The sequence below is a fragment of the Excalfactoria chinensis genome, chromosome 5 (assembly GCF_039878825.1).
Source record: "Excalfactoria chinensis isolate bCotChi1 chromosome 5, bCotChi1.hap2, whole genome shotgun sequence".
NCBI classification, from domain to species: domain Eukaryota; kingdom Metazoa; phylum Chordata; class Aves; order Galliformes; family Phasianidae; genus Excalfactoria; species Excalfactoria chinensis.
Genome location: NC_092829.1, coordinates 25992706 through 26013382, shown reverse-complemented (window position 1 = coordinate 26013382; position 20677 = coordinate 25992706). Strand labels below are relative to the sequence as shown.

The window sequence follows — 20677 nt, the reverse complement described above, 5'->3', positions numbered from 1 at the left end:
CTTAACAATGACAGCACAATGTATCATAAGGAAGTGGAGAAACACTGACAAACTTGAATAAGAAATAACCTAGGGAGTAGAAGGAAAGTCATAAAACAAGACATGCAACAAAAAATCCTACAACATGAATTTCAGAAGTTTAGGAATTATCTATTCTTCGTTTATATAGAAAATATAACCTTCGGGCATCTACCCATTTATTGTACAAAGCAGCAGAGCTGCTTTGAAGTAAATTGCACCTCTCAGTAAACTTATCTCAGCCTAATCAATATGTCAGATAGCCTTCCAATCTTAGTCTCACTCAAAATCTACCTGTGAATAATTAACATTCTCTCTAAGCAGTGTGCACAGTTATGCAGCCTTACTCAACATCATCTCAGTGTATCTCCATGGGTTTACATAAAGATAATTGCAGCACCAAAGGACACTGAGTTCAGAAATGCATATTTTCATCTGATCAAAGGGCATCCCCATATCAAATTCATAAGTATAATAATTAACAACCTTCTCAGCAACAAACCCTCTGCAATAATTCTGTGCCAAAGTCAACTTAAACCAGCACCCAGTTCCAAGCTTAAAACACAGTCATTTTCTTTGTAATACTATCTGCAACCTAGAAACTGTTTACTGGCAAAAAACATACAAAATACCAAAGCAAAAGAGAAGCTTCTTGGAAACATCCTTAGATAAAACTACACCCAATTGAAAGAGCAAGAACATATCCATACAGTCTTACTATTTTTTAACCAACAAATGATTTCTACCAGAATAATACCAAGAAAAAGACTGTGTATTTAACAAAGGCTCCTGAACACAATGCAGGAGAAAACTGCAAACTGCTAGCCATGCATCCTGTTATGTGGGCCAACCTAGAAAAGGAATTCAAGCAAATACATACATGCTTATCTCAAATACAATATTCTTCATACAGTATAAATGGCATTATGAAAATTCTCCATGTATGCAAATACAAGCTTCCAGTATGCCATACAACTGCTCAAAGACAGATACATCCAATTAGCGGTAAGAAAAACTGTTTAAAAGAATCAAATGAGTTTTTGTCCTCAGCCAAAAGCTGCTTTCCAGCTCCAGCTTATGCTAATTTAATTGTGGGATGATGTCAAATAAAGTAGTCAGCTTCCTCAATCTCTCAGTGTTTTGCTGATTCATCAGAACACTAATCCTCTGCTAAAATTTGCAGCTGCATGTCATTAGCGTCAGCCCAGTGGAATTGCTAAGAACACACACCACTTCTTGCAATATCCTACAGCTCACTTTGCTAACTCAGAATTGAAACCACACCCTTAACTGCACAGATCCCTTTATTCTGTCTCTTTAAGTGCAATATACTGTTCTTCATCACTCTCATTGTACACTTCATTCCCCCTCACTGCATTAAGATTCATACTTCTATTGATAAAGAAAAATTTTGTTCACAAATCTTCATCATAGGTAATGAAAGCCAAATGCCCTTCTAAAAGAGAATTCCTAGTAATGTCAAGTTATCAGAATAGAAGGTGGCATGTAAAAAAACAAAAAACCAAAAACCACAAAAACTTGTCTCTGATTTTTTCGGTATATGTAATCTTTTCTTTTTGGAAAGCATGTGGCATCACCACAGTGAGACAAGCAAAGTTGCCAAACCCATGACTCATTCTCATCTCCAGGATTTTTTATTTAATTATTTTGCTAGGAGACAGTTTACAATGAATTAATTCTGTCAGAACATCTTTCTCACAAAATATCAGGCTTCACTTTGTGTGCAAGAGATTAAGCATGACAAAAACCTCAGTTGGGCTCCTGACTTATTCTTTTAATGCTATTCTATCAAGATTGAAATGGTAATGAATGCAGATGTTTAATCAGTTTATTTAGGAAAAATAAAACTATTGTGTCAATATGGAACTAATTTCCCAATTACAATCTGCATAACTACAACTCCTAAATATTCAGGTTGCAAAGTTTAGGGTTTATTTTGATAGATTTTATGCAGTAAAAGCTGATAAAACCCAAGCACAGTTTTTCAAATTATTGAAAGTGGAAGTTGGAATTTTCATATCAAACCAACACTGTTTTCATTTAGAAGTAGTTGTTAATTTTTTGAAAGTGTTCTTCATTACACATTTCAATATCAGTGGGTTTGCATTAACTTAAGTAACTGCTAGGTGATGTTTGCCTCCTCCCTCTATAAATATTTATTTTTGTCCAGGCCTAAAATGCACAGAACCACAGAATCATCCAGTTCAGCAGAGATATATTTACTTATGATGCATACTTGTTATCTTCTCTCCCACCCTCTGTCATCACTGTATCATCTCTTGCATATGGCTCATTATCTTCTAACATAATACTTCCACTTCCTCTTTTATCTTGTTTCTTTTACAACATGAACATGTGTCTATATTACATTTCAGTGAAGAAAAGTTAGCTTCTGCTAACGTTCTTAAGTAGCAAGTTTTCACATCCTGGTGCAACCTACAGGGCAAGAGGAGACATGCATCCATATAGCTGAAACATTAATCTGTAAAAACCCTTCAGCAACTAGATAACACATGCATGCCTGCACTGACAAGAGATATAGATGCCCAAATTAAGAAAAATAAGTCTGGTCAAACAGATGGAATCTCAATCAGCGACTTAAAAGTTTAATACTGTATAAAGCATTCAACAATTTTTTTTTTTTTTTTTTTTGTAAAATATATGTTTTCTTTGAGATTAAATATATATATATATACAATACTATGGTCATCAGTCTCTAATTACACTTGATTTTCTGTTTTTGCATCAAAGCAAGCAATGTGCAACTGTGACATTCCAACCTACATTGTCTGCTATCTGACAAACATACAAAAAGTACAGAACCTAACAGCTCCAACTCAGTTATATCCTAGAGGGGATAGTACACTGGCATGTCTATTAGCAGATCACTATACAACATCCAGAAAAATTACAAAATTAATTCTCTAAAGCCAGGATATTTCCATTTTATCATTCCTAATTAACTCCAAATGAATCTAATTTCAGAGATGTAAAAAGTAGTACTAAAATTATGTCACTTTTAGTCTATCCTCTATCTTACAGTAAATCAGAATGCATTCCTCCCAAATGGAATACATTATTCACATGCTCCAGAGAAAGTACTTTCATAAAACTTTCTCTACATAGTGTCCATAATAACATTCATTTATTTTTATACTACCATCAGCAGAAAAGCAAGTCTTGTTATAGAACAGTAATTTAGTATACTTGTACTAGTAAAATATACTAATAAAAAATATAAATTATATATATTATACTAATAAAATATAATATATATAAAAAAAAATAAAATCCTGTGCCTTATGTTGTCCAAAAGGATTACAAATATGTTCATGATCTCTCTGTTTTTATGTATGCATACACACGTACACCCCATCAATTCAGCCTTTGACATATATGATAACCACTGGTGCTTCTGCAATCCTTTAATGTTTTCCACCCCATGTAAAAAAATCCTCATCTTTACATAGGCATTTTCAACAGTTTTCTTAATTTAGCTGCCATAAATGTTGTTTAGGTCCCTGAAAGGTCGTTTTGTCCCTGACCATACTCCTTCAAGGCTCATACTACCCTTCTCAGGCCCAGCTATCCCCATCAGCCCCAGCAGAACCCACAGCCCATCTCTGACTGGTAATGAGAGAGGACTGCCTGTGGGCCCACAGCTCTGTCAGACCATTCCAGGCTGTGTTTGTTCCTGGTTCCTCTGAAAAAACTCATCCTGATGCTGTACTGCTGTTGAACTGATGAAAGGCACTAAACCATTAGTAACTATTTGCACAAGGATGAGGTATGTTAGCAACATCTTGAGTAAATGTATTAACAAGCAAGAAGGATCCAAAGTCTATACTTGATCCTTTCATTGTGTAGCTATTTCCGCTCTCATCATGAACAAAGGAAAAAATAAATGAAGAAATCAAGCAAACAACATTTAAATATATATATATATTTAACTTGCTTTCAGAAAGTTTTAAATAACAGTCTAAAAATCACACAAGAATGGAGGCTACCACTACATGGCAGCAAACCAATGACAGCAGAGAAGCATAATCAAGGAAATTTACTCCATACACATCCCAAACATAGCTTGCATAGTAATATCACCTCCTAATCAACAGCAGTAGACAGCATAAGTTGCTTTTAATTTTCAGATGAAAAGGTAATTACGTAACAGACTACCTAGCACAGAGGCTGAGCACAAGGAAGGCAGCTGTCAAGCACCTGACAGCTACACCATTGAACCAAAGTCTTTGTGCTTACTTGTGTTTAAGAAAGGCAATAAGGACCTCAGATCAGCAGATACAGCCCTTTAGAGGTGATGGTTGCTATACTTCCACAAAGTTAATTGACTTTGAGAAAGACTACATTATTTCTCTTAGACAGGGGGCTTCCTGTATGAAAGACTCATTGTACAGAATATTCTTTGAAATATTCTTTGTAACACTCATCAGTATCACAAGAATTTTCTTAGGCTTTCTGACAAATTCTGTGATGAGATATAGTGAGATAAAAAAATAAAACAATAAAAAGAGTACAAAAAAAAAAAAAATGTTCTGTGACATTAGCAAGAAATCCAGATTAAACATGAAGCAAAGGACCTGCTATGCCTTGCCAGTCCTGGCACTCTAAGTCAAGATGATGAGAGGGATGCCCACTTCAGCAACAATATAATTACAGAGCCTGAGACACCATAGTAGTGTCAACAAATATCCCTTCTTATTCAAATGCACTAACTGTTCAAGCGTAATAGAAAATAACATTTCAGACTGCAATAATCCTTATCAATATTTATATTATCTTCCAAGCATAACCTTATGCTAGAAGAAGATAAATTGAGCAGGCCATAAAGAAGAGCTATGCAAGAAACTGTATTACTTCATAGTTTAATATGATTCTATTTCAGCACACGTAATCTTTCGAAAGTCAAGGAGACTTTAGCCTTTAAAAATGTATAAGTAAACATATATGTATACATATATATATCCTTGAAACAGAGGATGAACAGGACTCATTTTCTCTGATCAGATAGTTTCACATATTGCTAGCAAAAGTAACTGTGGATAAGACAGAGTCCAAACCTTGACTGTTCAATTAACCACTCAAAATGCTGGTTATATATAAGAATATTTCCATAAAACCTGCAACTGCAGTTTATCTATGGAAAAAAAAAAAAAAATCAACAAATTCTTTGAAGTTATATTTCACAATCACTGATGGAATTGAAAGTTCTTGTTATTTCACATATATTTGTTCTACTTTCAGAATGCGTTTGCAAAAAAAGGAAGTCTTTAAGTGCACACGCAGTTACATCTACTTGATAAAACAAGTGGATTCTTCCCTGTTGTATAAAAAGATTGCTTAATACCTTTTTCACTTACCAGAAATGAACTCAAATCCTTGCTAGACAAACTACCCGTTAAGAATTATTAATTGTAGAAAAACACTGAAAACAACCAACTAATTTCCAAAGTGTTGGACTAGAATGTAGCAGAAGAAAGGAAAGAACCTTGAGTAATTGAAACTGAGAAAGACAGGTCTGGAAAGCATTTTGAAAGGTGCAGTCCCTCCTGGGGAGTCCTCGAATGTGCATTTATAGCTAGTGCTTGTCTAAAATGTTTTAATGTTACCACAATGTAACCTCCTTCCCAAAGTAGTTTTTCCTCCAGAAGATGATGTCAGGAATAATCTTTCCTAAATCTCTCTTTAAAAAAAGACAAAAGCATTGGGGAATGGGAAACAAGCTATGCCTCCTAGGCCTGTTTATTATACTTTTGTCCTGCTTACCTACTGATGTCATTTATATCATTTGAGACATCACTACTACACAAGAGTTCAAACTTACAACCACCAAGCTGTATATCTATGCGATATACACAAGAATCTTAGAACCATAATAAAAATTAATAAGCCTGTCCTTTAAAAACAGAAAATAATGTCTCTGTATATGTAAAATTAGTTTGTACAACTTTAGAAAAAAATGTTTCTATTTAGTACTTGATAATATATAAACTAACATTTGACAGATGAAAATGGCAGACACATCAGTCCAGAAGATGACTTTTTATTAGTTACAGGACAAAATATTCATGTCTGAAGAATACATGTTCTTTTTTGCATCACACAATTACACTGCTCCATCAGCCATTCATCTATTACATACACATTCCAATATAAAGACTGGGTTAATGGCTGTACTTATGACAAATAAGCATGAGATAATTGCAGGGCTTACGCATAGGACAGAGGTATCCAACACTCATAGGTCATGTGAATCTAAGCTAGAGTTGCTCAGCATTTTCACAGCAAGAAGTAGATGATATGTTGTACAGACTATAAATGGCAATACTGACAAGCGTTATAAAAAACAGACTCTTTTCCAGATGCTAGAAATTCTACAAATACATTAGAGCAACATGAGTGAAATTTAAACAAAAAAAGTATCTATTTGAAAATGGATTAAAAAACTGCTGTTTACACTAAAGTTGTCACTTTCATATTATTACAAAATTCACAGTGACAGCTAAATGCATACAAGTCTATGGGGGCATCAACATACTTTTAGCATCAATATGATAATCCAGACAAAAAATAGAGCCAACTGCTTTTCACCACAAGTAGCACATTCTGTTCAACAACTTTCTACTCCAAATTAATCAAGCTGTAACTACTGGCCTCACTTTTTGGATAACACTTGAGGGATGCCCTGAGCAAATCCATAGCCTTTAAAAGTAAAAACAAACAAACAACAACAAAAAAATAACAACAGATTAGTTATAGAACTTCCTATATTTTTCCCACCTGTAGATCCCTTTCTATACAACACTGCTTGTGAATTGTACTGAAGTACAATGTAAACCCTTCAATTTCATTGCATGACCTGAATATACTGGAAAAAAATAGATTATGGTTTTAACTGACATATGACAATAGCATACGACAAAACACTCAATTTATGGATCTTCACTATGTAGCAATTTTTTTTAATTTTATTATTATTATTATTTTCCAAACTATCCAGGTGGTATAGTAGAAAAGGAATTAGAAAGAAAGTATTTGATCTGAATGTTATAACCCTGGAACATTACTCATTCTGATCCACACAGCTTTGAGTCTATTGACTTTTTGGGTGTACTCTGTGAATGCGGTAACCAGTGAAGTGACCCCAACTGCCACTTCTCATGGAACTTGAATTTCAGAAAAAGCGTTTAACTCATCAGACATTTGAGCCTATTCCTTTCAATCAAAATATATTAGTAGATACAGCTTTTGAATATTTTGTATGAGAATCAAAAATCTACTTCCTTAAAAGCTAATGTGAACACCATCCAAGAGAGTATTTTTGTTTGTTTGTTTTTTAAGACTTAATAAAATGCCCTTACTGCTATTACTCAACAACATATATTCAAGAAGCACAATACTTGCCTTATTTTCCTGAGTTTTATTTAAGGAGGTTGGAACGGGAAAAATCTAGAGCACTGCCAGCACATATGACTGAAGCTGGTCTAACTTCAAGATATAGATTCATAGGGGTGTAGATGAAAGAAAAGTTGGATAAGGAATTTCCCTTCAAGTCCAAAAAACACAGGTATTCCTTTACCATCTGAAGAGGTAGAGAACTTCCTGTTATCTTGACATTACTACTACCCAGCTTGGAAGGATGGTTTCACAGCAACCCCATGCAACAACATGGGTAAAATACATACATCATAGTTTAAATTACCTCTGTTCGTGGATAGATATTATTTGAAAGCTTTTATATAGCTGAGTTCACATTGAGGATACTACTGCATTCTGAAATGCATGTCAGTAAGTAAAAGGCAAATGTTTGCTGAGCATTCAAATGTATGTTGTACTAACATTGGTAAATGCATCAACTAACGCAAAGTATTTGAGAACAAGTAAGTCAAAAAAAGCTGAAGAAGGCATACCTAAAAACTCAAGCTACTAATGGCCTTAGAATCGCCACAAAGTTCCTGCTCTTCCATTCTACAAGCATGTAGCTTTGTTAAACAAACTGTGAACATCAGGTTGAAGAGCAAATTCAAACGCTTACTGTCCTTCAGTTGCCCTTGCTGCTGCACAATAATATTATTTACTGATAAGTGTCTTCTCACAAGTACAGTAAGAACAATTGAGACCTAGAAGTACCATGTACTCAGCTCTGGAGTTGTATTTGTGCAAAACAATTCTGTTCTGTTATTTTCTGAAAGGGAAGCAAAAATGGCTCAGTACAGAGATTTTTTTAGACCAATTACAATTCAGTGAAAATATATGGAACTATAGGATTGCAATTTGAAGTAAAAAGGAAAGCATTTTTAAACAAGTTTCACAGCTGTAATTTTCTAAGATTTGATTACGACAGGTTTTAGGAACAGATCAACTTTTCAGCTCACAGCATTTTCATGAAAGAAGTAACAGCAGCAACAACAAAAACAAACAAAAAGAAACAACCCACCACAGCAGGAACTTGAAGGTAACAATTCAAGCTTTGAAAAAGATCAAGTTTCTCACATGCAGTATCAGTGTGCAGCACAGATTAAGAATCGATATCTGAGGAGCAATGCTGAACCAAAAATATAAACAGACTATATCCAGCAAAACAAATGCAGCAAGGTCAAAGAAAAAAATATAACACAGAGAAGTCTCAAAAGGAAAATCACTAATTATGAACCATAAATGAGTCTGATGTGTGAACATATCTACACATGCTTTCTTCTTTTCATTCTCTGCTATAGTAGCTGAACAAGATTTTCAAGAAACTTTAATAAGTGGCATACTATCAACATTACAGTTCTTTAAAATATGTATCATCCCTACTTATATATTGAACAGGAGTCACCTGAATTTTTAAAATTGGAAGAGGAAAGAAAAGGTAAAGATCTTTTGGACTTACGTATACTTTTTTCAATCTCAAAAAAAAATAATAATAAAAATAAATAAATAAATAAATAAATAAAACAGCAACAACAAAACCACCTGTTATTACATGTGCCTCAACAAAGATACATACAACAAGGAAACATGTCTTAAGGACCTAGTATCTGAGAACCTTCTGTTTTGCAAAGAATATTTCAAGCAGGAAGCATTTCAAGAAAAGACATGCAACTCTGGTAAAACCAGCACCTATTAACATGAGGCATGTGGCATGATATAAATATTATTCTGGCAGTTTCTTAAAAGGCTTTCAGTTCATTTTTACAAGCATATTAATTTATAAAAATAAATGGCCAAAAAAAAAAAATTTCTATCTGTATGATAGCTGCTTCTTAGTCCACATGAAAGATGCTTAGAGACTGAGAATGACAGATAAGTGCATTCTCTGCTTTTAGCTACTATTCCTAGTGACGTTTCATTCCCTCTTGACAAAGCCATCTTTTGTACAGCCATCTGCACAGTAAGTGAGAAAGAGAGAGAGGTTTTCCAAGCAGGGATGTTATCAGAAAAGTATGGGTATAGACCTAATAGACAGATGTGTATTTCATTATTTTAAGTTGCTCAATCAGCTTGATGATTCTAGCACCATTTATATACTTGAGAGAGACGATTTGCTTACTGTGGGAAAGAACAACTTCACAGAAACCCCCAAGAGAATCAAAACATTTCCATCTGAAATCTGAATATTTCCATCTGAAAGCAAGGATACAGTGTTAATAAATCTCCTTCCCCCCACAAAACAAAACAAACAAACAAAAAAAAACAACCTTTGCAGATAAATTTTCCAAGGAATGCTTTTTGTCTCAGCTTTTGTCTTTAGTTTAAGGCCAAATAATAATAATAAAATAAAATAAAAACAACACATTTACTGAGTCAACCCAAACAGTAATTCCTTTACCATGACTTATATCATCAATCCAAAGCATAACAGTGCTAGGGCCATGTTAGTTCTAAGCTCTTCTGTGTACTGAAAAAAGGGACGCCCTGCAAACAAACTTTGTTGCATTCAGCATCATACTCCACATAATTGTTACCTGAGACAACTCATATTTGAATTGAAGACTAGTTTTCAAACTAAAATCAAATATCAAATGCACACACTCAAAAATACTTTCATATCCATTATGTGATTTTCTTTCTTAAAAAGCAGATCTTAAAAATAGATAAATGCTTAATTTATCTAAATTAATAATTTATGAATGTTACTCCAAAATAATGGCTCCTATTTGTTTTTATGGAAATTACAACAGATATTAAGAGCATAATAATACTATTTGATGGAGCAAATTCTCAGCTACAAAACATCTTTTTCAACACATTCACCACCATTAGCTATACATCTTTATCAGCAATGAACAAGAGTTTGCATGCCATACTCAAACTCCACACCAGTGGAGGTGACCCACACTTTTAGAGCTGCTATGATGATGCTGTTTCTAGGATAATCTTACTCATGGAGTCCATCTTTCATCAGTCCAGAAAGATATCAGTCAGAAAATGCCAAATCCAGAATCCTGTCAAGTTTGGAAACGTGCTCCACAGAATTCAAACTGGCATGGGACCTGGAATTACCCTGTCTCAAGAGAAATGCAGTCTTCACTGACCTGACTCTGGAAGCAGGAGCCTTCAGATTAATCCAAGTCATGATATCACAGTTAGTGTTGACTGTTTGTCTGGGTTCCAGGAAACCCTGAAGGATCATCCACATTTCTATTCCAAAAGACAGTGCACATCATTTTGCACAGCAACAGCCACATCTCGAACTTTCTCCTCAATGGGGAATTCACATCTCGACAATTCACAGACTATCCTTTTCCTTCTAACACACACTAATGACACCACATCTTGTCATCACTAATGATATGAATTATATGGAAAATAATCACCTTCAGCCTTATATTGGTTCAGAAGGTCCCTACAAGTTTGTATACTGCGTTCAGCCTGCTTTGATCACTTATGGGGCACACTTGGCACAAATTCTGCAATATTCCAATAATGCTACCATTGTTTCCAACCCATTGAAGCCAATATTCAGCTCTGTACAAAGTTCCCTGGTCATGATCTGCTGATTCATGCACATGAGCTTATTGAGATGCTCTTCATTCTACAGTGCAAAAGCTGTGCATGACCATCCAAAACATGACTCATCTTTCATGTCCCTCTCTTGCCACTGCTGAATTGTACCACCTACCACCTTACCATTCTCACATGCACCCTTTGATCACCATAAATGCTGAGCAAGCATTGATGAATGTCATTGGATGCCATTTCTTCTATGTGGAGGAATGACACATCATTGTTTCATACGCACTTCCGGATCAAATGCCATTTTGTCGGAGGGCCCCTCTGCTGCCACCTGCCACATGGCAACAAAATGCAATGAAATATTGGCAAGAAGATTAAACCTCAATTGACACAATACCAACATCCACCTCTAATGTCATGGGTCAACATAGTAAAATAGGAAACACCACTTTCAGAGCATCCCTTGTATGTTAAAACAATTTGATAATAGTCACAAATAGAAATTTTCTTAAGAGACCATTTGTAATTACAATAAAGACATTACTAGTATCCAAACCCTTTCAAAAAGCTCATACCTCCTGGTAAATAAGCTAACCGGAACAGGAGACTGCCTTTTGATGTCACATATCTTGTGATACCAACAATCAATGAATGAAATCAATTTCTACTTTCAGTCAAAAGTTCGAAGATAGCTAATGGATCTATTTCTCTTGCATTTGAATCTGCATTAATTCCATTTTAAGCTTTATAGAGACATACAGCACTTTGCATGGTATTGAAATACATATTGCGTTATATTTGCAAGCCCTGACTTGGAGACAAACAACCACTCAATGACACAAATCTGTCTTTTTCTTACTGTTACTGAACATTTACTCCTACGTTCTCCTTTCCACACTGGCAACACACCGGCCTTTTTTCTCCAGTACAAAAGAAGCAACCATTAGTTACCTATCTCATGTTAAACTCCAAGGACCTCCTTTCACTCTGCATTCTCAAATGCAGTTTCTTATTCTGTATGTACTTTTTCCAGCTTTTCATTCAAGGACTTTCAGGAAAAAGCTATCCAGCTCTGCTAGCTCAAACGTGTTTGTTTTTAACAGCTAGTATTTACTCAGTGAGTGTAATGTATTTCACATCCTCCTTCCATAGTGCAGCATAGCTGGAAAGACACAGAATGTACCACAGTGTTATTTACAGAACACCTGCCTTTCATCCCCTATCACCAACAACCTCATTGTCTCATTTAAATAATGTAACTCTCAGAAGAATCAAAGAAACTTTATGAAAGGGAAGAGAAGTGAAAAGTGCAGAGAAAGGATTAACTAGAGAAGGCGTAACTTTCCGCTCTACACAGAAGGTGCTTTGCTTACAAGATAAATTGGACTGAAAGATAAGAATGAAATTATAAGCAGTACTGAATGAATAGATAATGCCATAAAGGTAGAAAATGTCAGGAGAGAGATTAGACTGAATAACACACAATCATGACCAGGTCACTGAAATTGTCTTTGTTGAGGAGGACAGCTGAACCAGTGCTGCTGGTTCTGTAATTAGATAAACAGCTCCACACCAGCTTCCACACTTCAGTTGTTAAAAAGACTACTCACATCCTGGTTTGCTCATATTCCAGAGGTACAGAATTCTCACCTCTTTTCACACTGATCATGTTTATAGGGTAGAATACTTTCTCAGAATTTTATAGTATCTCCTTGCCACTTCCAAAACACTTTGTTCAAAAGATCTTACTTTAGTACATTGCATCACAGTTCAGGCTCTGCTTTTCTGACCTCAGAGAAGTTCATACAATGAAATAAGGATTATATTTTTCCCTCTCTACCAGAAAAACACACATACACACACGCATGTGCGTGCATATGTATGTATATATATATATATATACACATATATACATATATGTATATATATATATACATACATATGCACACATAGATATGTATGCATTCACGTATACACACACATATGTATATATATGTATATTTTGCTGGGAGAGTCAAAACCTGTACACACACATATGTACACACATACATAAACACATTTCTTTCATCCTTTCAGAACAACAAGGTTCTTTAACAAAACCATAAGAAAAATAAACTGTCACCTCTGTTTCATGCTGTCTTCTTGGAAGAGATGATGTTTCAAAGTTGAAACAAAAAGGCAAAAAATGATAATGAGCTTTCTTACCAAAGCTGAGCACTTCTGGAATTTCAGACAAGCATAAGTTGCAAGAGCATGCAATACATCCACATAGTAAAGTGAACATACAGAAAGATAGTTCTGGATTTACTGGTTTATTAACAGCAGGAAGTGAATAAATGTGTCCATTTAACTCTGGCTGCCAAATCAGAATCAGGTCCCTAAGAAGTACCCACACCTAAGCACTCACATGGGGGATTTTTACAGTTGTACCTGTGAAATTCATTTCCTTCTTATGCAGAGAGTGTACTTACACGAAGTATGGCAAATTACAGAGCAAGGCACAACAGATGTACCCGAAGAAAGGCAGGAAACATGATAGTCCATAGCCAGTTTTACTATAAAAACCTGACTGACTTTTATAATATAAACTTCTTCCCCTTTGCATTTTATTATCAACAGATAAGATTCTACATGTCATAAATCTACTGCTTCAAATCCACACTGAGTTCAAGTCTTTCACTGAATTGCTTAAAAATATAAAAATAAAATCTTATATATTGGCAATCTATAGAGATGGAAATAGAAAATGGATTATGAACAGGTTTACCATTGAAGTATAGCATGACCTTAAATAACTCTCATAATGTCATTCACTTTAACAGTAAATTCAGGTTAAACACACTTAGTACACAGTTGTTTTGAAAAACCTCAGCAGTTGTGTTTGTGCAATCCCAAGTGGCACACTTCAGACTACTAGGACAGCATTACTGGTGTTGCACAGCTGCATTCCTCAGCCCCCATTAATCCTCCAGAAGCGGTCTAAAGGGAAGCCCCACATAGCATTCCAAGTGCAACGCAGATTGCTGGCAACACCTTCCTCCACTGTTCACGGTAAATAAATAGAAAACAAAGAATAAATACCAAAATATATGCAGTTAGCTTTTGAATGAGTAACAACACTACTTCCGCACACAGAAAAGAGTTAGCACTGGAAGTTTCTCCAAGGTTTTGAGTAAATAATTTGAAAACTGCACATCATTCACATCAGCTATTACTGTTTGAAATAAGCGTGTAACCACAACATAACTCAGCATCTCAACAATGCTCACAAGTTTCATAGGGGGTAGACTTCAAATAAACAGATGTTTGATATGCCGGAGAATTCCCAGTTCATTACTTTTTATTTTTACATTTGGTCGAGGAAGACCTAGTCAGAGATCACCTTGGCAAACAACACATGCAAATCTGTGGCCCCTGAAGAAGCCACCAGTGTTGAAGGAGCTGGCAAAAGTTACTGCCAAGGCACCTCTATCATACTTCATAAGTCATGGAGAATGGAAGAGCTGCCTGATGACTGAAGGAAAGAGTCTAGTCTTGTTCACATCTTTACCAGTGGCCTGGATGAAGGTATAGAATGCACTCTCAGCAAGCTTGCTGATGATGCAAAGCTGGAAGGAGTGTCTGACACAGCAGAAAGCTGTTACCATTCAGAGTGACCTGGATTGGCTGAAAAGTTGGGCAGAGAAGAATCTTAGAAGCTTCAACAAGGACAAGTGCATATCCTACACTTGAGGGGGAATAACCACATGCATTGATACGGGTTAGGAAGCAACCTGCTGTGAGAGAGATCAGCAGAGAAGGCCCTAAAAGCCCTATGTGTCCTGGTGGAGATCAGGTTGACTATGAGCCAGCAGTGTGCCCTTGTGGCCAAGAAGTCCAGTGGAGTCCTAGGGTGAACTAAAAACATGTCCAGCAGGTTGAGAGAGGTGATCTTCTCCCTTTACTCTGCCCTGGTGAGGCCACACCTAGAGCCCCGGGTCCAATTTCAGGCTTCTCAGTATGAGAAAGACAAGGAACTTGCAGAGGGCTGCAAAGATGATTAAGGGCCTGGAGCTTCTCCCTAATGAGGTAAGGCTGAGAAACATGGGACTGTTTAGCCTGAATAAAAGAAGACTGAAGGAAGAGATCATACCAATGCATATGTATATCTACAGGACAGGAGCCAAGTGGATGAGGCCAGGCTCTTTTCAGTGATGTCCAGGAACAGTTCGAGAAGCAGCGGGCACAAACTAGGCCACGGGAAGTTCCTTGCAAACATGAGGAAAAAAATACTTTGAGGGTGATAGAGTATTCGAACAGGCTGGAGTTGTGGATTCCCCTTCTCTAATATTCAAAACCCATCCGGATGTTGTCCTGAGAAAACTACTGTAGGGAACATGCTTTAGCAGAGGGGTTGACTAGAAGAACACCAGATGTTCCTTCCAGCCGCTACAGTTGTGCGATTTACCTGAATATGCACAAAGTAGATTAAGTTCCCAAATAAGCTAATGGTGAAGAAGGGGAAGCAGAGCTGCAAAGCTTTTTTTTTTTTTTTTTTTTTTTTTTTTTTTGGTCACCCAACTCATGTCAATGCAAGAGCACTGGAATTAAACCTGAGTGACACCAGGATCAAGTTATACATAATTCCAGACCTGCACACTCTCATGCTTAAGTAGTCATTTTTGTGAAAAGAATTAATTGGTCAATACACAAGTAACTAGGAGCAAGTTTGGATGTACACACACCTGAAACCATGACAAAATATTAACAAGGCCCATTATGATCACCTATTCTCCTATTCTTCCACTCCAAACTATTGCCATTACTCTCAAGAATATTAATCACAATATCTATCTATCTATCTTAAGGTGACTAAAACTAATATGTATGTGTATGTATATTATATAAAGTATGTATTTTTTCTTTTATGGAAAAAAGTAAATAGTAACAAAGTTGCCAGCTTTGACAAGGCCCAAGAACTTAGCACCAACTTCAGGAAGAGCACTGCCCTGAGAAATAGTCAACACCACCTAACACTGTGCAGTCACAAAACCGTACTGCCTTATTTCAAAATCACACAAGTTATTTCTGTCCATGCTACTTACTGAAGTAATGCCATTACAATTCTGTGAAGCACTACAACACTCCAATTCGTGCTTTCAAGGCTCCTGACTATTTCCACTTACTAGACAGGAAACACAGACACCACAAATCTTTATGTGATGCAGTGTAAGCTCACAGCATAATGCAAGAAAAAACCTGGCATATAAGGCTCAAGTTTTAAGCACAGGCTGAACTACAAATGAGCAGCCTCCTAGGATCCAAGTTGTCATCATAAGAAAAATCCTTAATCTTAGATTTGGTTATTTCAAGAATAGATAATATACTATAACCTAGCATCTGATAAATTCATGTCACCTAGTATTGTATTAACAAAGTGTTTTCTGAAACCTATCTAAACTCATAGGAGATAGAAAAGTAGAAAAACTCCACCTGATGAAGCATGTCCAGTTGCAATGATCAAGTCCCAGAGAAGTCAGCTACGGCTTTCCTCCTGAATTTTCCTACAAGTTAAGCTAGGTATACAAAACTTGAATTTCAGTGATGACTTTCTGCATGCTTAATTCAGGATCCAGTAAACTGAAAATGTTCAGGATCCAGTAAACTGAAAATGTTCAAAATGAAGTAATCTTAGTCTGCTAATAGAACATGCTCAATTTTTTATTTTTATTTTTATTTTTTTGTAGTAAAGGAAAAATAAAATTAAATGCTCAGTTTGGATTGTGTTTTTTAAAATATTGACCTTATGCACTACCAATGACAGAGGAAGCATCTACACTTGATACAGTGTTGAACTACTCTTTGCTTGTACTGACACTTCTGCATTGGTGCAATTTTGTATATTCAAAATTTAAAAGAACAATTGATGCATGATTTCAGTTTCCACAGGCTGAATTAAAATCAGTTTAGATTTCAGTATTTTTTTTCTTTTTTTCTTTTTTTTCTTTTCTTTTCTTTTTTTTTTTTTTTTTTTTTTTTTCCCCTCCCTGATATTTTACATGATTTTAGTGTTTCCCCCACCCCCGAGTAAATACAGTATTGCATGCAGCAGTCATAGGCAAAAGTGCATTAATGAATGTGCTGGTACATCTGGCTACAGTACAAGTTCAACCATTTTTCATATCCTGAACACTGCTAGCAACTGCCAATCAAGCACTGAGAAAATTAAGTGTTCTTTTGAAGGACTTGATTTCTCTCTGTATACACATTAGCTAGAGCACTACTGTTTGGTTAAAAACAGGAGGAATTAATTTGTTGTCAATCATTGTGTTATTCAGACATACTGTCTTCCAAAACCGTGATTAAAACACTTTTGCAGAACCCCGGCAATGCCAACTTACCAGCTGTACACTGAAAAGGAATATTAAGTTACAGAGGAAGAAAAGAGAAACGGAGAACAAATGCACTATAATTTAGACAGCTTATCTCCTCCAAAAACAGCTTATCTCCTCCTAAGGTTACTGCCCTCTAGAATCAGTATTTACTGGATTCCATTCATATTACAGAAACACAAGACATCTATGCTCCATATGGTTTAAAAACTACATGTTTTTGAAAAAAATATAACTAAAATTTACACTCTAATCCATTAACAACAGTGTAAATACAAAAAAGTATTTGTTGAGGAATACTTCCTTTTTAAGAAGTATGCTTCCAGTACAAATAGCTTAAGTAATAAAGGAAGGAACAAAACTTCATACTGAGGATTTTACAGTTAGCTGATTTTTATATCCTTACTGTCTAAAAAGCCACACATGCACAAAAGAAAGTGAGATACCTGACTCCACACATGGAAGAAAAAAATAAAAATTTATCATTGAGCCTTCTATAGCCCACACAACTGCATTCTTATCATGCTTCCCTAACTCAAGGTGTTCAGATCCAGACTGCATATAGAGGGTACACTCAGGAATGTGAAGATAAACCAGATGGAGATGTGAAATCGGTGGTGTGCAAGTTATAAGAACCACTGTTCCCAAAGCAAACACTCAGGGCTAAAAGAACTCCTACTTTGCATAGCACAGATCCACACAGAAATTTTTTCACCCAGCAATTCCTTCAGCTGTGGAAGCAATTGCAATAAAGAGACTTGGGCTAACTCTTCAAACTGCTTTTACGCTGCTCAGAAAACGTCTTTGTTTTCTTTTATATAAGCCTTAAAAGTAGAAGCCAACTTTTAAAGCTTATTTTTAATATGAATCAAGAATGCACAGAAGGGAAATTAGTGTGGCATGACTACACCTAACAACATCCCCCCAGGTGAAAGGGCTCTAAAACACTTTGCTGAAAGAGATCTTCTCTCTTGTAATTTACCATGTCGATTATCACCAGCCCCAAGGGAGAATCATGTCTCCTAGGGGCAAGAAACTGTAAAGTTGCATTTCACATGAGAGGCGGGGTGGGAGGGAGGGGGAGAAAGGGGGGGGGGGGGGGGAACGGGAGGAAAAAAAAAACAACCAAAAAACACCCACTGATCATAACAATTATTCACCCTCAAACTATCCCAGGTATTTATTTCTTGTTCGTTCCCTCAGGACCCACTATACTTGGGCCTCCTTAAGGACTCTTTAAAACCGCCAACTATGATTACAGAAAATAAATAAATAAATAAAATCAAAAGCTAATAGATGTTTGGAAATCAGAGATATGAGAAAAAAATAACAAAACATGACTTTTAAAGTACCAGCAAAGTTCTGCTTCACTGGTCTCTATTCACTCCTCTTTTGAGAGGGAGGCAGCAGGACACCAAGATCCCTCCTTTAGTCAGGTACTGCAGCTTTGAGTAGCTGAGGGAATGACAGGAGAACCAGGGTCCCATTTTACCATCTTCCAGTATTTCACAACAAAGAAGGACATGGTCCTACCCTCACTAATGTCAAACACAAAGAGATGCCAGATTCCCACCATGCAAGCGAGAATACTTGACTCTTAAAAGGAATGTCATGGGACTGTGAATGCCGTTCAAGCGATGAGAAGATATTTCTGACTCATAAAAGGGAAACAGCCAAGCTGAAGATATACTAAAAGCTTGTACTTACAGAAAGACAGAGAGCTTTTACAAGGGAAGGAATTCACCCAACATAAACTCTTCTGGTTGTCTGACAGAGGGCAAAATGACGTGATAGAAAGTGGCACGTTTCTCTGATTTATGGTAAATATTCCCTTGAACTTCAGTCTCCACTAGCACCAGTGCCACCCAACAGGAGAAAGAAGCCTGACAACCGAAGTTTTACTTTCCATTAGCATAGCTGGCTGCAACAGAAAGCAGGGAAGGCAGCGATGGCGGCTTCCCAGGACTATAAGGGCTTTTTCTAACGCGTTACGCTGAAGAAGACCACAAGAAACACTTTACATATCCTAGCCGGCGTTCCGTCACTCTTCAGTACTCCGAAAGCCTCACCGAGAGGAACGACGGGAATACGGGCGGGTGCGGGTCAGTGTCGGCGAGAAACCCCTCGCCGGGCAGGGCAACACCACCCCGCCCGTAGCAGCCCACACCCTCCCCTCGCCCGATGCCGCCTTGCTCCGCACTCCGGGCACAGTACGAGATGTGCTACCGGCGCGGAGTTAATCGTAACTCGCAGCCCACTTCCCCGCAGCTCCTCTGGCGGACTTCCCAGCCCCAGTAGCTCGCCTGCGACTAAGCCCCCGCACCGCACACAGCGGGCAACCGAGCCCCTCCACCCCCTCAGCGGCCACCGTGGCCCGCGGACTGCCGCCGCCTTCCGCTCACCTTCCTGCCGTTAGGATCTCTCTCCCTCCCCGTTGCAGTGGCGCGGACGCTGCTGAGAGTCCGGCGGTGTACTCAGTGAGCGCCGAGCCGTACCGCACCGTGCCCCGCGCCGCTCCGCACGGAGCCCCCACGGCGGCGGCCGCCGCGCTGCCAGCGCCGAGGCTTGCGGGCGGCCCCACGTGCGTCCTTTGCGCCAATCCGCTCCGCCCGCCCCCGCCGCCGTCCCGGGCCGCCCGCAAACCGGGCGCGGTGGCGGCCCCGGCAGGGCGCTGGTTTGGGAAGCAGGGAAAAGCGAAAAACTGGGCCGGCAGTTTGGGATCGCTGGAGGGAAGGGAACAAAGGAATCCTGAGCGGTGAGCGTCCCGAGGCGACTTCAGGGCCTGAGCCAGGGCTGAGGGAGTTGAAACGGAGAAGGCTCTGAAGTGGAGCGCATTTACAAAGCAGCCTTTCAGTTTGCCGAGAAGAACCGAAATGTGTTCGCGGCTTGTCAAAGAACAGCAGCCATGTAGGAGTGGCTCCAGCTTTCTTAAATGGCCCAAAGATAGAACAGCACTACAGCAGCGATGGGAGCTTTTGGCTGGGAGAGCAAGAGTGGTTGCTGCAGCTCGGGACTTCTTGAAAGGCACAGCCATCGGGTTCTGCTGATCATCGGACATCAGCTAAATTGTAACAGAGCACCACACAGAGTGTATCTGGAAACAAATGTAGCCCCTGTACTCTGCTCCTGACTTGAGGTGTCCAGTCTTCACGTCATGCTTCTGGCACTGCTGTAGTCACTGTGGCCATGCTTAACAACAACAACTTAGGATAAAAACAAACACTCTGAACATACTAAATATTTGTTGTACCATAGTTTCTGCTGTTTACAATTTTGTATTGTTGCATGATTGTTAACAGGAACTGTAATCA

At 37.7% G+C, this 20677-nt stretch overlaps 1 protein-coding gene across 2 annotated transcripts in view; it reads right to left on the bottom strand.

Moving 5' to 3' along the window:
- Positions 1–19939, bottom strand: part of STXBP6 (syntaxin binding protein 6) — a 66268-nt gene extending 46329 nt beyond the window's left edge. For both annotated transcript variants that reach the window (XM_072338954.1, XM_072338955.1), the window contains exon 1: positions 19769–19939. The gene's annotated coding sequence lies outside the window, so the exon portion shown is untranslated. The remainder of the gene's footprint in view (positions 1–19768) is intronic.
- Between the last annotated feature and the right edge of the window lie 738 nt (positions 19940–20677).